Source organism: Hydra vulgaris, chromosome 06 (assembly GCF_038396675.1).
Source record: "Hydra vulgaris chromosome 06, alternate assembly HydraT2T_AEP".
NCBI classification, from domain to species: Eukaryota; Metazoa; Cnidaria; class Hydrozoa; order Anthoathecata; family Hydridae; genus Hydra; species Hydra vulgaris.
Genome location: NC_088925.1, coordinates 60,914,528 through 60,927,700, shown reverse-complemented (window position 1 = coordinate 60,927,700; position 13,173 = coordinate 60,914,528).

The window sequence follows — 13,173 nt, the reverse complement described above, 5'->3', positions numbered from 1 at the left end:
GATCAAAAGCAGATACGATATTGTACCCGTTTTTGATCAAATATCAACATATAAGGAATAAACGAAAATCTTTGACTTAAAGCGCATGCCTTAACTGAAATTGCGAAAGCAAAATATAAATTAAAAAGATTTCTCTTGAGAAGTTTAGTAAAAAGTTTGTCTGGAATGAAAAGGAATAGTCAGGAATACATGAAAAGTTGTATGAAGAGATATCGTTCTGCTAAAGCAATATCGCATATCTCCAATACAGTTACAGTACTTTTTTGTACTAAAAGAGTTACTAAAACTTTATCATAAAAATAATTATTACTACTTTTAAATTTATTTAGTTTTATGAAGTCCTAAATTAATATAATTCAAGTCCTAAAAGAATATAATTCAAATATATTTTAAATCCTCTCATTTCATACGTTGCTTATTTTGTTATGTTGATTATTATTTGGTTAACATTTCTGTTATGCTATTACCTTTTTTTTGTACTGTTTTAAAAAATTTAGAAAAATGAATTAAAATTTTCAGCCAACACTGATATTTTATTTTTGCTTAACGTTAAAATTTGTTATAAGGATTGCAGTTCTTCTCTCTGTTTTTTGCACTTTATTTAATAAGTATTTGATTTAAATTAAATATGATTATAATTTGATATTTTATTACAAGATATATGTTTTTATATATGAATATACATATGAATCTTTTTAGAATTTTTCATGTTATTTTTAAATTTTTTGTTCGCACAATTCAAGTTATATATGTTTATAGTTTGCATATATGTTTATATTATGTTCAAAGTTAAAATTTTTTTGATAAACATATGTATGTGGTAATATGTGTTATGTAATCGTTTTATAAATGTGTTATTAAAATATAATAAAATGTATCTATTGTGTATATAAATGTTATATGAGGTGTTTATATTTCTTATATAAAGTTAAATAAATGTATTGTGTTTTATAGTTATTATATATGTTTATATTATGTTGTTTCCAAGTTTTCAAAGTGTGTGACTTGGCAAACGTGTTGAGCAAGATTTTGCGTAAAGTTGTTATTTATGTTACTAATGTTGTTACATTTGGCCTACCTTTATGTTAGTGTCTATTGTTAAAAATTATAAGTGGTTTTATTGTTGAAACTCACTGCTTTCAATCATTCACTAAAAGCCACTCAAGAAAAATCATTTTGCCATAATTTTTAGAACCATGACATACCAACATGATTTGTTTTCTAAAAGCTAACATGAAATGACAATATTTAACAACTACTACTCTCTTATCATGACATCTTATCTCTATCAGATAAATTGATTTGCAATTCATATATGATGTTTTTCTTTGTATTTACTTATCCATTACATTTTTTCATATTAGATTTATCATATGATGGATTTATCAATATAAAAGACCAAATGTATGTAAATTTTTATGAATTTTTGAAAAACATCTGCTAATAATTAGTCCAGTCAATGTTCAAACTTCAATGTTGCATATGTCATTTTTAAGTAGTTTCTAGGCTTTTCTAAATGTGTATCTTATTCACATGGTTTTACAAGCAAGGTCTGCAAGCAATTTGAGATGAAAGTTTTTTTTAGCTTTTAAGGAGAATTGGCATTATTTTTTGTTTAATTTAATTTGTTTAAATGTAGTAGTTCTAACAAATAAATGTTTGTTTGTTCTAGCTTTTTACTTATCTGTTTTCAGATTCTTATAAACTAGGCAACTCAGCTAAGCAAGTTTTGTTTTATTTTTTAGTGCTATTGGAAAGAGCTGAAAGTTATTTTTTAGAGTGATTGAAAAGAACTGAAGTGTTTTTTAGTTACTTCACACGGTATAACTGATACTGGTTTGAGTAAGTTTACTATTTTTTTTTTTTATATTGGATTTATTTTATATATATTAAATTAGATAGTCAACAACCGAGGCTATGGCCGGGGCCAGGTTTGATAACACATAGCCGCATCCAGGGATGAGTTTATGATCAGTGCTGCATTAATATTGATAGATCCTATAAAAATATTATTTTTAATTGAAATTGATGATATGAGTTATAAATAAAAACAATACTTTTATAGGATCTATCAATATAAATGCAACCCGGTCATAAACCCGTTCATAAACCCGGCCAGGGCTGCATTAAAATTGATAGATCGTATAAAAGATTCTTTTACGTTCATTTATTCAATTGTAACTATAGTAAGATTACTGGTAATATGATCAATGATAACAATGAAATTGAAATAACATGTAATTCCAATAAATCTGGACAAACTTCCCGCCAATTTTTTCTCCGCGTAAATTTATCAATTTTGATTGGCTCGCACGCCATTTTGTAGAGAATTAAATTCTCTACAAAAATCTCTGATTTTATACTGAGCAACAAATTTGAAATGATGAAAAAAGTTACTTCAAAACAAGATGACGTAAGAAAGCGAGTGTACGAGTTTATTGAAATTAACCCAGAACTTTCCGAAAATGCAATTGTAAAATATTTTATGATGGAAAATACTCCAAGATCTACGCTCTACAATATTCTAAAACGAAAAGACAACAATATATTACCCGAACGACAAGTTGGAAGCGGTAGGATAGTAGTTATGATGACAAAAAAGAAGATCAAACAATTGGAAAAAAAATCGATCATCAACATGGAATCGGTCAACGTTCTCTTGCTAAAAAATTCAATGTCAATCAATCATACGTATGCAAAACGATAAAGCAGAAGACAATCATTCATTATCATAAAAAAATTAAGGCTCCAAAAAGAACTCCTGAGCAACAATCTCTTGTTCGTCCAAAGTGCTCTAAATTGGTTGAAATTTTTCGAAAAAAGCAGGTGATCATTGACGATGAATCATATTTTGGATTAAGTAATTGTAATATTTCAGAAAACAGTGGATTTTATTTATTAACAGTGTCTATTTATAGACACTGTTAATAAAGATGATGAAATAGTTTTTTGGCCTGACCTTGCATCATCTCACTACTCAAAAAAAGTTCAAGACTTTTTGAGGTCCAAAAATGTCGAATATGTGCCCAGAAGTCAAAATATTGCAAACGTACCAGATTTGCGACCTATTGAAGATTTTTGGAATGAAATCAAGAGAGCAGTATATGCTAATTGTTAAGAAGTTAAAAATTTGATCCAACTGAGGAATTGTATCAACTACTGCTTCAAACATGTCGACATTGAGCGCGTACATCAACTTGGTAAGGAGAGTTTTACAAGAGTTAATACAGTTCGCAGACAAGGAATGGAAAATTTGTAATTTTCTGTAATATTACTCTATGAACATTGCTCTTTTTGAAACATCGTTCAAAACTTAAAAAATAAGTCATCTTTCTAAAATTATTTTAGAATTTAATTTGTCCAGATTTTTTGGAATCATATGTTAAATAGTATTGGCTCAACGAAGTTATTAATGTAAATGCTAATAAGCAACTTGAAAATAGTTGTTAAATGAAAAATATAGATCTAGGCAGGATAAAATTAATCGTTGTTGAAATGTAAGAAATGCAACTTGGCGTGCAGAAAACTTCCTTGACAGAATTCAGTGTCAAGCAGTGTTAATATCTGTTAATTTGAATTTACTTTAGACACTTTAGAACAAAGCAAAGTATGAGTTTAACTATTTATAGTAACAATTAACACTTTTAACTCTAAATAATTTTTTTTTTCTTAATTTCTGTTATAATTATGTTCTGTTTTCATTTTTTTTTTTTAGTTTGTCTTCCCTTTGTCATCTTTTGATTAGTTAGCTAACTGTTGAAACATGGTTTTAATTTTGTAAATTTAGTATAATGTGAAATTTACTATATTAATCATTAGTCAACTGTTAGAGAGAAGCTGGAGCTTAATTAAGATATGCTGGAAATTAGCTTTCAATCAAGGTGAAAATAATTTTGTTTACTGGTAACATAATAAAACCAGTTACTACTATTTATTCCGTGCTTTTTTACATTTGTTAACATGCTGCTTTGGAAACACTTTATCTCTCCCCCTCTCTTTTAGATGAGAGGGAGATTTAATAAAACTTATGTAATTACTGAGCTCTTACGTATTTTTAATACCACAAATTATAATGACCATTTGTAAAAAATGTTTTACGAGTTGCTTGCTATTTTATGATATAGTTGCTCAAATTATTTAACTATAACTGTCCCTTGATTGTTCAAATATTGTAATAAATAAAATCTTTTTAGTCCAAGTATTTAAGTTAATAAAATATCTTATCAAGTTGTGGTGTTATTTGCCAGCGTTACTATAGTAACAATCTATACATTGTGTTGTCTAGCCTTTTTATAATCTTTTTTAATTATTCTGTAGACAGAATATATATTTTCTGTTATTATTATCCTAATTCTACTAACAATAAAATGCAAATAGAACTTTTGTAATTAAAAATTGTAATTTTTTTTTCATGTCTTTTTTTAAGTATTTGTAGGCTTTACTTGACTTTCCTTTTCTGGTACTTGTGTTGTGACAGATTTTAAAAAGAACTCAACTGATGTTAATGCGGTCTTTATGTCGTTACCTATAAGCAATGATGATGCTGATACGGAGGCAAAAATAAAATATTTATAGATAAATTGGTATTTAATATTTTAGATAATATATCAAGTTATTAATGTGTTTTTATTGTTATTAATGATTTAATAACTCATAACCCGTATTACGGGTTGCTTACTGCTAGTCATTATCATTATGTTATGAATTCATATTAGTTAATAAAATTAAATTGAATATTCTCTGATTGTCATGTTTAAGACGTGTTTAAATGCGAGTTTGATACTCATTAGGCGTCGTATTGTATATCTGTCTTTTATACTTATATAAAATTTTAATGCGCGTTTGACACGATAAAATGGCTAACATATATTCGTAAATAATGCGTATTCTGGAAAGTTTCAAATGCGCATGTAATACCAGGAAAATATCGTATTAAATATTCTCTGGTTATCGTGTTTTATACGCCTTTACAAGAGTTTCAAATGTGAAATTGATACTCAGTTGGCTTAGTATTGTATACCTGTCTTTATACGTATCTAATGCGCATTTCTAATGCGTGTTCGACATGATAAAATGGCTAACATACATACCACATCGATACGTATTTAAACAAGTTTCTAATGCGCATTTACAACTAAATTTGCCGACTGGGATATATCGTTACTTTTTCCTTATATTACCACGTTTATTGGTAACGAAAGGTTTGAAAAATATATTTAAGTGTATTGAAAAATTAGAGTTTATATAAGAAGCTAGCAGTTATCAAATTTAGAAAATATCATTAAGTAAATTTTCATACTTTAAAATACTCTTATTAATAGTTTTTTAAAGCCATTTAAGTTTCCAAAGTCAATAATATTTTGTATTACATTTAAGTTTCCAAAGTCGATAATATTTTGTATTACATTTAAGTTTCCAAAGTCAATAATATTTTGTATTACATTTAAGTTTGCAAAGTCAATAATATTTTGTATTACATTTAAGTTTCCAAAGTCAATAATATTTTGTATTACATTTAAGTTTCCAAAGTCAATAATATTTAGATTAGTTAAATAAAACTTATTCCAGATATAAGGTGCACGATAGGTAACTATAAGTTGCTCAAGCTTAGTTTTGCATAAAGGCTCTAAAAGGGTACTGTTTGTGCGCAACAGGTATTTATACTCAAGCTTTTTTTATAAAGACTATAGAAAATTAAAGGAGTTTTTTGAATTTTGCTATTACACATAAGACTTACAACATTATATATATTTAGTTCAAACAACGTTAGTAAAGACATCTGTTCAAAAAGAGGCTTTGTGTGTTCTTTTTTTTTTAAATCAATTACTCGTATAGCATGCTTCTGTTTACAATTGAGAGGTTCTAGTTTGCTTTTATAGGTACTACCCTATGCTGTATTAGCGTAATTTGAATAACTTTGAACAAAGCTATAGTAGATTTGTTTAAGAGCGGCATTTTCAATAAATGGGGTATTCGGTACATTGTTCCGATACTTTTTGATTTTTTACCTACCAAAAAACGGCGATACGTTTATTACATCTTAGATTTTTCGTCAATAAAAACACATAAAAATTCAGTAACATTATCCCTATTTGTTTCTCTATTTTCAATAAGCAATTTTGAAAGAGAAAATTCGACCTTTTTTTTTTTATAAGAAAGATGAAATAAAGGAAACTTTATTTTACTTGAGTTAATAAAAAGTTCATTTGCCCAAAACCATGCAGAAATTTTTTACAATTCTTGGTTCGTTTATAATTTTTCCTGAGATAAAAAAGTTGCTACCATCACCAAACATTGTCGTTAAAATTTTTTTTGATGCCCGATAGCGATCGTTAACATACATTAAAAAAAGCAAAGGCCCAAGTATTGAAGGATTAGGGTTAGGGTTATAGAAGTATTAGAGAGAATAGATGGATTAGAGAGTTTATTATCTTTTTTTTTTTTTTTTGTACAAGTTTATTTTACAACTACCAAGTAACTACAAGAACCAATCACTGATTGGCAGTAAAGATATACAAATTTAAATCAAAAATATAAATTATTTCCATAGTATAGTGATTGAACACCTTTATCTAAGTAGCTTTCTATCCATTTGTTTGTTCTACCTTTTATGCCATACATGTTAAGTTTTGATAATAATATTTTGTGGTTGACTGTATCAAAAGCCTTAGAGATTATTAATAACAGTTAAGTTGTTTCGCAGTAGAAAAGGTTTTTGAATTTTTTCTCTTCCTCTTCCTAAAGAAAGAAATTCCCAATGGATGTTGTTTACTTTTATTTAAATGAAATTTTTTTTAATTCTTTGTTTAAATGGTCATCAATAGAAAAGGCGTCTTATCTACGTCTTGAGAATGACGTGCAACCAATTGACGTCTTTTTGATCTCATTTTTAAAGACGTCTTTTAAAAAGCCGTCTTTTCTACGTCTTTATTTAGGCTTATTATAAAAAGATTTAACAAGCCATAAAAATGACGTCTTTTATTCGTCTAAAGATTCTTTTTCCTACAGGCTTAACATATAGCGTGTTTATCAGTATATATGGTGGAAGAGCGAAACCCAAAATTATGATGCCGTGCACACAGAGTTAGTCAAAAGGATGTAGAGTAGCACTGCATAGTTTAACGGCTGAAGTTAAAGTAAACGGTCCTACGTTACCACAAAAGAAGATAGATTAGACGATGCAGACGATACAGACGATTATAAGATCTAAAAGCTGGAGACGATTACAATTTGATAGCATTCAAACCTACAAAAACAAACTTACAATACGTCGACAAAAATGATCCATAATTTCAAATAAATCTATTGGATTTTGCTAAAGTTGACAACTTTATGGGTAGCGTTGTTCAAAACTATCCAAAAAATAATAAGAAAGAGTTACAGCCTGTTCAATCAATTTGCTATACGAGGAGAGTACTTCCAAACCGAAAGTATCATGAAATCGAATGAGTTCTTGTTGAGCAGGGGAAGATGTTGTGGTTTCGGGTTGAGTAATTAAATAGCTTTGCTATTTATTGACATTAATCCCACGCCATACTTTTTTATTATTATTTTTAGTTAACGATCATTAATGAAAGACAATAGTCAAAATTTGTAGCTTTAATAAATTATATGGCGAACAATTTTTATTACAAGAAGAGTTTGTTTATTAGTAAGTAAAAACGTTATTAAGACCAATATGGCTTTTAAATGTGTTGAACAACACTTAATTTATATCACATTTACATGTTATTTTTTTTAAGCTGAAAAAAATAAAAGGATTTGCTTTATTAATCAAACTAACATAATTGAAGTTTACTTGAACATTTTTTGCTCACTTAACCTGTCACTATAGTGGACTATGCTTTCAAATCAAATTAAAGCAAATTTAAATTGCCTAAATAATAAAAGTTACATTGAAACTTAGTTTACATCGAATTTATTGCTCAAAATTATTAACTAAAGAATGCCTTTTCAGAGCTTGGGGATAAAAAGTTTGCGTTCTTCTTCGTCTGGTTATTTAGTTATTGGTAAATCTGCAGTTGAGCGGCCTAAAATAATTCTTTTTTTTTTTATATTAAAGTCATCATTAACAATAATTTTTATTATCATTTACTATTATTAGGCATTGATATGCAATTTTACACTAAGTACAATCAAGTTTTGGTATTAAGTAGCTTTAAGCTCAAAAATAAAAAAAATCTAAAGTAAATAGTTGCTATCTTATTTCAAAAAATCTATCTAATTTACCGCTTTAAATAATATTAATTAATAAACCGCTTTAAAAACGCCTTTTTTATTTTGTAGAATAACAAAGAAACGCAATTTTAAAAATAAGTAATTGTTAAGTAAAAACAAACCTTTCCAGCGGTTTATTTATTTAGTTTTTTGGCAATAAGTTATGTTTTCAAGGTAAAATTTTTTTATCTTTTTATTTTGAAACAAAAATATCTAAATCCAAATAAGTTGCAACTATGGTTTTTTAAATTTTTTTATTAATTTAAGTTTATCTGATTATACAGCTTTTATGTAAAGCTACCCATTTTTAACGTAAAAATGGGTTGTAATGATTTTTATACATGTTTGGGTCCTATAACTACAGGGCTCAAACATGTTTAAAAATTATACTTCTATAAAAAACTTTATTATAATATTATAATTGTAATATTATAAAAATAATTATGATTATTTTACAATTCAGTCTGAAATATAAATATAATTATAATATTATAAAGGTTGTTAACGTATTTTCTATTTCTTTTCATAATCTATATACCTTAAAAGATAAATGTAAATACAATTTAAGAAATGATTACTTAACTCAATGACCTTTTTTAATTAACTCAAACCTTAACAAAAGTAAACATTGTAAATACGCAAAATACAGTCAAAAAATTATAATTGATATTTGAACCGGCGATAAGAACTAATATGATAACCTTATTTGATTGTGTTATTATAATCATTATTATTTGCATTATTAATTTTTATAATTATTATTTATTGTCTTATTATTTTTTATAATCATTATTATTTGCATTACCATTAGTTATTTCAAAGAGTTCTTTAATAGACTTAGATGAATAAAATAAATCAGTATCATCTGCAAACATTATAACATTAGCATTTTTTAGAACTTTTGGAAGATCATTAATGCATATTAAGAACATAAAGGGAGCTAGAATGGAACCTCGGGGAACGCTACATTTAATCTTAGGCATTTTTGAACAGGTGTTTTCATCAACAGTAACACATTTCTGTCTGTTTATCAAAAAGTTTTTAAACCAGAGTAATGCAACATTTTTCACCATATTTTTCCCATTTTTTGAGCAGGATAGCATGAGCAACAGTATCGAATGCTTTTGATAGATCTATAAAGATTCCTTGAACGAATTCATTGTTAACAAATGAGTTATTTATGCTATTTACAAGATCTACGATTGCATGTTCGGTTGTATATTGCTTTTGAAAGCCGAATTATTTTGTATTTAAGATGTTGTACTTTGTTATATATTTGTATAATTTATTATAAATTATTCGTTCCAGGAGTTTTGAGAATACAAGAAGAATCAAGATTGGTCTATAATTCTTTAGTAAGTATGGTTCTTCAGTTCTATATATTGGCACAATTTTTGCAATTTATAATTTCTCTTGAACGGTTCCTCTTGTAATTGAAGATTTAAATATTTCAAAGTGGGGTTTCTTTATTATCTTAAAGATATTCATTACTACATTGCTACAGATTTCATCAATTCCAGGTGCTTTGTTGATATTTAAAGAGTTTTTTGCATTTTCGAGTTCTTCATAGCTTAATCCATTGAAAGTTTGTTCGCTATTTAGATCAGTAAAATAATTTTCAAAGGAGTTATTTGGGGTTTGAATTTTAGGCTTCATGTTAGGGCCAATATTTGCGAAGAAGTTGTTGAATTGTTCGGTAAAAGAGTTTTTATCGTTGTATTCTGTTTCATTTATAATAACTCTATATGGTAAGCTGGTTGTTTTTGTATAGTTTTTCCGAATATTTCTTTAATGATGTTCGATTTCTTTTGGTATTTTAATTGGTTTTTTGTAGTAATTTAGAATAATAAGTTTCATCAGAATGTTTTCTAATTTTTTAGAACTGATTTTTGTATTGTTTATAAGTAGATAAGGTATCTTCATTTCTATTTATTAAATATTTAACATATAGTTTTTGTTTTGTTTTTGAATTTTTTTTGATTCCGCGTGTGATCCACGGACAGCTCAAATTTTTTACTTTGAATTTTTTTTTCTTTGATTAAAAAATGATTATAAAAAAATTACTAAACTCAGTTTCTTTACTAAAACCTAATAAAAGTTCGGGTGCTGATGATGTCAGTAGTATTGTCATTATTAAATCAATAAGTTTTATAAAAATACCACTTTTACATATTTTTAATTCATCTTTAAAACACGGAGTTTTTCCTAAAAATTTAAAATGTGCAAAGGTTACACCAATCTATAAAACAGGTGATCCTTCTGATGTCTCAAACTACAGACCAATCTCAATTCTTACCTGCTTTTCCAAGACTTTAGAACGTGTTATGTATAACAGACTGTTTTCTTTTTTAACTAATAATAAAATTCTTTACGATAAACAATTTGGGTTCAAATCTGGCCATTCAACCGATCATGCAATCATTTATCTAGTACACGAAATATTTAAAGCTTTTGATGAAAACAAATTTACTTTAGGCGTCTTTATTGATCTAAGTAAGGCTTTTGATACGGTGGATCATAATATTCTCCTGCACAAACTTAAAAATTATGGTATCATAAGTTTTAACTTAGCATGGTTTAAAATTTATCTAGCAAACAGGAAACAGTACATCTCGTTTAATGATAGTAAACGGATTTAGCGACAATTTCCTGCGGCGTCCCACAAAGATCAATTTTAGGGCCCCTTTTATTCCTCATTTATATAAATGACTTAAATAAATTTTCAAGTATCTTAAATTCAATCCTATTTGTAGACGACACTAACTTATTTTAATCTGATAAGGATATTAATTTTTTATTTGAAACAGTAAACAAATAGCTTGCCAAACTAATTGAATGGTTTATAGCAAATAAATTATCCATAAACATAAAAAAAAATATATATACTTTCTTCCATCGTCTTCATGAAAAGAGACTCATCCCATTAAATCTTCCAATTTTAGTTGTAAATAACTCTTGTATAATAAGAGAGCGTTCATTGTTATTTCTTGGTGTTGTTATTGATGAAAATGTGAATTGGAAGGAGCACATAAACATAATTCAAAATAAAATTTCGAAAAATATTGGTCTACTTTACAAAGCTAAGCAGTTATTAAATTAAACCTGTTTAAAATACATTTATTTTTCATTTATTCATAGCTACCTAAGTTATGCAAACGTTGCCTGGTGTAGCACTAACGTAAATAAAATAAATAACCTATTAATTAAACAAAAGCATGCTTTAAGAATTAATATTCTCAACGTATTTCAATTAAATCTTTATCAAATTCTTATTTTTATGTTCAAAGTTAATAAAAGAATAGCACCTATTTTATTTAACTCTTTTTTGAAAAAAATATATCATCTATACCCAACACGATTTTCAGAAAACAATTATGTTCAACCTAAAACCTATTACTCTGTTACTAAGTTCTCAATTGCTAACAGAGGTCCTAAACTATGGAACATGCTACTAAATAATGAGTTAAAAACTATTTCTTCTATTAAACAATTTAAAAACAAACTTAAGCAAAAGTTTTTAATAAATGACAACGAATTAAAATTTTTCTGAAGCCTCTGATTAGGAGTAATCACGTTTGTCTATTTCTTTATAAATATGGTTTAAATATATATTCTATATGCAGTTTAATTTGTACATTATGACGTTGTTTTTTATCTGATATAATAAACTTTACATATATAAAAGACACATTAAGACACTAAAAATGTTTTTAAAAAATATTTTTTTTTGTTTTTTTTTGTTTGTTTGTTTGTTGTTCGTGTATTATCTGTTGTTTTATGATTTAAATTCAAAATGTTTATAAATCTAAAACCAGTTAGGAAAAAAATAATTTATTTTAAATAATTAATTAAAAAATCTTCGTATACTTTTGGATATATTACACTGTAATATAGCGTAAAATGTTTTTTAGTTTTTATTTATCGTTATTTTATTTTAACGCAACGTTTTGTTAAACGTTTATTTTACGAGATACTTTATTTTGTATTTTTATTATTGACATTTTTATTTAAAGGGGCTTGGTGATAAGACAGAACTTGTCTTCTTCTTGCCCCAGCCATGTATTTATATATTTGTATTGCATAAACTTGTAAACTTTTCTTATCGGCGAAATACATAATAATAATAATTATTATTATTATAGTGTTTTAGAAAAATACCTGTGAAAATATTATATTTTTGTGTTCCCAAGGTTACATTCTTTATTAACTTTAACCTAATCTACTGCCGTTAGTGTGTCTTTAAAACATTGAATAGAGTTTTTATTTATTTTTCTTTTCTAAATTTTTTTTTTCGAGTATTATTTCTTTTTGTATGATGTTTTACTGTAAAGTATTTTTGAAAGCGATCTACGATATCAATTTTTATTGTTCCTGCTTTTTAAGAGATATCTATAAATAAGATTGTTAGTATATTATCAAAAACAGAAATAAAATTCGAAGTTACCCATGTGAGTTTAGTAATAATTGGTAAAATACAATGTTAAAACATGTTATCAAAAAAGATATTAGTAATCGGATACTCTTTGTATTTTAAACAATCTATGTTTAAATTATTATTTTTTATTATTATAAATGCTGCTTTTATTTCAGAATATAGTTTCATTATAATGCCAAAGCGTAAGAAAAGAATGGGACTATTTTACGATCAATTTAAATGACCCTAACTCTGCAATATGCAGCGTTTGCAAAACAGTTATATCCAAAGGTAGTGGCAAAATTTCTCAGTCATGCACACAGGGGCTCCGCCAGCATTTTTCGGACTTTGAGATAGCTAACTTCCAGACTGAAGCAAACTCCAAATATTTATATATTTATATTTATGTCAAATAAAGATGCTTTTTATATAATTGCGATGATTGGAGCTTGGGAACAAAAAAGCGCTAAATTTTGTCCCCTCCCTTCCCCAAACGTGAGAGCAACAAGTTGATGAAATATTTTTTCTACTATTTTCAATTA